We start from the raw sequence: 6529 nt of genomic DNA on the forward strand, positions 1-6529 counted from the left end.
GCAAGTATGGACACAACATTCAAGCTGGATTCAGCTCTAAATTTGGATTGTGATTAAATAGTTGACACAGCATAGGTTTCTGACACAGAATGAATGTGGTCTAATGAACTTAAAATATTTTTTTTCCCTTTGAGCAATTAACTATGCTGTTGCCCAAGAGAAAACGAAAACGGGATCGATCGGGATCCCAATGCAATCCCGGTGAAATTGTCGGGATAAGCCAGGATAAGCATCTGGAGGCGGGATCCCATTCGGGATAAATATCTGAAACTGGGATCCCATTCGGGATAACTGTCTGAAGCCGGGATTCCAGTCAAGATGAAACGGGATAAATATCGGACACTGGGATCCCAATCGGAACTGTTTAAAGCTGGGATCCCAATCGGGAAAACTGTCTGATGCTGGGATCCCAGTCTAGTTAAAACGGGAAATTGTATGAACCATAATTAATTTATGTTGTTGAAAATATGCAAGTGTTTTGTTTGTGTATACAAATGTGTCTAATAACATCAAGTATAGGTTATTGGTGTTAATTAACAATGTGTATGACATCAAAGCTGTCAGGTGAAGCCAATCACATTTAAGTGTCACTTAATACTCAGTTTGACAGATATTTATAAGTCAGAAAAATGCCGAGATTTTCGCGATAAAAATGACAGGGCGTCCGAGGAAATGTCAACGGGTGTTTTGCCAGACAAGCTTGTGCGTTTCTAATGTTCCCCAACTTCTCATAAGTGCGTTTCTATTAGTTGTCGTCCGGCATCAATGATAAGATAATGACTGACGTCGTAAAACGTTGGTCTCTCAACTTATGTAAAATGTAAAAAAAAATGATGACCACGTGCTTTGTACTGAACAGTTCGACCCAAGAAAAAACTGTCCTAAATAATGCGGCCACTATCTTATCCGCATGCACCATGTGCCGATTACTAAAGTATTCTTTTCTTATATTTAGTAAAAACTGGCCAGTAATTAATACTTTTATGCGATACCCTTAATTTATTTATAATACCGTTACGGAGACAGATCAACTTGGCCGATATAATTTGGGGCGAGATTGTCACGTCGACGTTTGTGTACTGGTAAAAACGTCATCAAAATTTGTTTACGCTGAATTATGGACAGGACGAAGATGAAGATATTTTCAGATAAGTGCATTAATAATTTAATTTAACATGTGTATATGTGCATATAATGATTATAAAAATAATTTATTGAGGAACTATGATTTGTATGGTTTTTATCTGAGCAAATCAACTTCAGAAAGTCTGAAAGCATAAACTGAAAATATATATATATACATGCATGCCATGAATAAACTTATTTTAAACTTGTCACATAACAGGCATAAATAGTAGGTATGTCAAACTTTAATTCAGTTGTGTGTATGTTTATTTGGTGAAAATAATAAGTCGCTAGTTATTTATCGTCAGGGGATAAAAAAGGGGGAAGGTAATTAATTTGCAAAAAAAATAAAATAACCTTCCAAGACTTCATAATTATTTGGACTAGCTTCCAATCTACTGTATTCTATAAACATTAACATGCAATAATATTTCTATTGAATTTGTTGCTTCAAAACGTATTGAACAAATGATTCTTTGTGGATTTTTTTGATACTTTTAGGGGATATACTGATCTTTTTAAATGGAGCTGCCAACGAAACTGATTGCATGCAGATATTCCAGTTACCATAATTTACTCAGCAATTCTAGTTGGAAGTACAGAGACAGCAAATTAATTAACAGAAAGGAAAACATGACATATGTATCCTTTTGCATAAATAACCCAGGAATCCCAGTGGCAGTGCAATTTGAATTGGTGCATGTATATCCTGCTGGTATTTATTTTTGGGATCCTGCTTTTTTTTCCGGGAATCCCAGTATATTTCCACTGGGATTTACATCGGGATCCCGCTTCTTCTACGGGAATCCCGAAATTTTATCACATTACATTTACATCGGGATACCACTTATTTAGCGGGAATCCTGAAATTTTATCCCAGTGGGATCCCAATTGAATTCCCACAATATCCCAGTGGGATCCCAGTATATTTCAACCGGGATTTACATCAGAATTCCCGGACTTTTGGCGGGATTCCCGAAATTTTATCCCGGTGGAATTAGGTGGGATCCCACTTGGAATCCCATCAAAATTCCAGCCGGGATTCCAGTGGAATTCCAGATTAATTTTCTCTTGGGTGAATATTAATCCTCTCAAAAAAATGTTTGAAGAAATTTTCTTTTTATTTATGAAAATCCTTTCCCTTTTTCCAAAACTGATCTCAATCAAAATTTCTAATGGAGTTTGCAACAATAACTACTCATTTAAATACATCATAAAATATTAAAATGTAACAAAAGGTGCTTGTTATCACTGAATGGTAATTAAGATTGTTTTAATTTATCAGTTGGTAGTAAAAGTGAATATACATTGTATTTTGTATAAAACAACGATTTAAGTTGATTCAACTACTATATATTCTGGACAAAAAAAAAATTTCTTGCTATTGCGCAATACTGTGCAATTGAAAATATTTGCTATTGCACAATACTGTATGTGCAATTGAAGATTTCTTGCTATTGCGCAATACTGTGCAATTGAAAATTTCTTGTGTTATTGCACAATACTGTGCAATTAAAGATTTCTTGCTATTGCTGAATACTGTGCAATTGAAAATTTCTTGCTATTGCACAATACTAAATATAATAATTTTGGATCCTGATTTGAACCAACTTGAAAACATCATCAAAAATCTAAGTACATGTTTAGATTGAGCATATCAAAAAAGCCCAAGAATTCAATTTTTGTTAAAATCAAACTTAGTTTAATTTTGGACTCTTTGGACTTTACTGTAGACCAATTTGAAAACGGGACCAAAAATTAAGAACCTACATACACAGTAAGATTTGGCATATCAAAGAACACCAATTATTCAATTTTTGATGAAATCAAACAAAGTTTAATTTTGGACCCCGATTTGGACCAACTTGAAAACTGGACCAATAATTAAAAATCTATGTACATTTATAGATTCAGCATATCAAAGAACCCCAAGGATTCAATTTTTGTTAAAATCAAACTAAGTTTAATTTTGGACCCTTTTGACCTTAATGTAGATCAATTTGATAACGGGACCAAAAATTAAGAATCTACATTTTTGTACATACACAGTTAGATTCGGCAAATCAAAGAACCCTAATTATTCAATTTTTGATGAAATCAAACAAAGCTCAATTTTGGACCCTTTAGGCCCCTTATTTCTAAACTGTTTGGACCAAAACTCCCAAAATCAAACCCAACCTTTCTTTGATGGTCACAAACCTTGTGTTTAAAATTTCATAGATTTCTATTTACTGATACTAAAGTTATTGTGCGAAAACCAAGAATAATGCTTATTTAGGCCCCTTTTTGGCCCCTTATTCCTAAACTGTTGGGACCTAAACTCCCAAAATCAATCCTAACCTTCCTTTTATGGTCATAAACCTTGTATTAAAATTTCATAGATTTCTATTCACTTTTACTAAAGTTAGAGTGCGAAAACTAAAAGTATTCGGACGACGACGCAAGACGAAGATGCAAGACGACAACGCCAACGTGAAAGCAATATACGACGAAAAATTAAAATTTTTGCGATCGTATAAAAAGTGTGGAAAACTGATTTGCGGGACTGACAGATGGACAGAGAGACAGACGGAGTGCAAACCTAGAGTCCCCTTTGACTTTGTCGGTAGAGGACTAATAACCAATAAATAATAAGCGCAACCTGAGAGGTCAAAATCCTGAACAGTTGGGGCAAGTTTGGACACAATATTCAAGCTTGATACTGTTTGAATTTGGGTTTTATAATAAAAATGTTTGTTTTTGACCCCTTTTTGGTCCCTTATTCCTAAACTGTTAGAACCATAACCCTCAATATCAATCTCAACCTTCCTTTTTGTGGAAATGAACCTTCTTGTAAAATTTCATAGAGATCCATACACTTTAACTAAAGTTATTGTCTAGAAACCAAATGTTACATTTCTCCTTATAAGTTATATCAGATTTTCTCTATCCATCATGTCCATTATTTAAGGGCTTCAAGATAATAGACAAAATTTGCATTTTATTCCCAAGTCGTACTATGATTCTGGTCATCCATGTTGGTTAGAGTGCAAAACTGAAATTTACCAATTTTATTTGAATACCCTAAAGATCATTTTAAAAAACTTTGATTGAAATAGATTCAGTTGTTTCAGATGAGACAATCTTTAAACTAGACAAAGTGCACACCTTCAATATATGTACATTCAGCCTGAAAAGTGAAAACTTCCTAGCATTCAAATTGTAGGAGTTATCCAGAAATGCTATGCACCTCTTATGCAAATATATACTCCAAAAATGACAAAGTTCAACTATCTCCCAAAAGAGCAAATATTAATAAAAATCAAAAACCTGACCATATACACACCTTCAATATATGTACAAACAGACAGCAAAGTGAAAACTTCCTAGGATTCAAACTGTGGGAGAAGTTATGCAGAATATCTATACCCATAATGGGACAGACGGCTTAGGACAGACAGAAGAACAGACAGACAGGTGTTAAGCAATATGCTCCCAAACTTGTAATTGCCAGGGTAAAATATAGTTGAGGGGGCATAAAAAGATTACAATGACAGGAAAATTTGTCAAAAACTGTTGCTTAAGGCTGCAACTCCTTATTAGGAGTCATCTAGAAATTTCAGTTGTATTTGAATTTGTAGATCAAATATTAGTGAATATGTTTGCTGTTCACAGTTTCCACCTATCTATTTTATTTTCTGAAATGAAAGAGAATAAACAGCTGCGCTATGAGTGCATGAGATGCCTGTCACTTTTTAAAAGATGATGATAAAGTTCAAAATGTCATATAAAAAATTCATAAAAAACTAAAGGGAGGTTATCTTAATAGATGTAAACCAGTCACCTATTTTTTTTATGATAACTGCTCAAAGCATTTTCAGAAAACTGGAAGATCACCCCTTTTTTATAAATAAAATCAAATCGTAAAATCTAAAATCTATTAAAATCAAAAGGGAGCTTAGAACAATAGATTTAAACATAAAGTTTCATGAAAACTGCTGAAAGCATTTTTGAATTATTGTCAGAAAACTGGAAAAACTTAAAATCTGAAATTTATGAAAAATGAAAGGGAGCTTACATCAATAGATATAAACAATTCACCAAAGTAATTTTGTTCAAGCCTTTTTGAGTTATTGTCTGACATGTTGACGACCGACGAACAACAGTATACCATAGTACGTCCCATAAACAGGTGTATAAAAACATCAAATTAGTAACAAATCATAATTTATCATTTTATTGGGCAAATAACTCCTTATCTATACTATTAAACGAGAAGACCTCATTTTGTGTGTCACTTCTCTTCCTTCCACAATAAATCAATCATCATGACTCTGTGTTCTTTGGGTAACATGCATAGTCGCATTTGTCATCCATTTTTATGATTATTCAGATTGAGTTATTTTGGATGAAAAACGACAAAATAGGTGTCCGGATATTTTTCCATCATCAGACTGACTTTTAGTCATAGATAAGACTTCCGGTTTTAAACATGCACAAAACCAACCAATCGTTTGATAGATTACAAACATGAAAAATAAATTAGCCAATCAGAGCTTTCTCCATATCATGGTTTTTAGATCGCAAGAATCACAACTATTATACCTCTTTAAATACAATTATTTTTCGGGTTTATCCACATGTAAACTACGATTATACAACTTCTATAATATATAGAGACTCTCTGTATTCTGTCTACTGTTTTCTGAAATATTTACTATCAAAGGGGTCATACCAGGTGCATATAATTGAAATAAGTAAAGCATGGGGAAACAAGAATGTGTCCATAGTATATGGATGCCATATCGGCAATTTTTTTCAATGTTTAGAAATTAGAGAGAGGCAGGACTTATTCAGGACGTCGGGATCGAGTGCTTTTAAGCTCAGGATTTCGGGATTGAGCCTTACGGGATGCAGGAATATGTTTATTGAATTTCGGGATATCGGGATAGGAATTTCGTTAAAATACGCACCTCAGGATTTCATGTTTTTAAGCCCTGGATTTCGGGATCAGGGCCCCTCCGACCACCCCTCAAATGAGCCATAGTCATTTATACGAGATTCAAATCCTATCATTGGCATGTTAATACAGCTCTCAAAAGGAAAAACACTGTTGGAATGTCCTAGAAGCATATTTTATAAAAATAATAATGGTCTATAAACAGTTTCATTGATTTCATGTTTGAAGTGGTGCAATTCTTTAATTTAATTTGACTTTTATTAAATAATGCATTGTAGCAAAGGGGAAGAATAATTGTGGTATAAGGCAAGAAACACGAAAATAATTGAATTTAACAGAAAGGAAACAAATAACGGACTTTGGAAAAAAGGGATAGGGTCTTTGATACCTTATATGAAGTTCTAACAGTCATAATATCTTTTACAAAAATTCATCCTACAACAGTTTACAAGCTATATATGCCCA

Source organism: Mytilus galloprovincialis, chromosome 8 (assembly GCF_965363235.1).
Source record: "Mytilus galloprovincialis chromosome 8, xbMytGall1.hap1.1, whole genome shotgun sequence".
Classification (NCBI taxonomy): domain Eukaryota; kingdom Metazoa; phylum Mollusca; class Bivalvia; order Mytilida; family Mytilidae; genus Mytilus; species Mytilus galloprovincialis.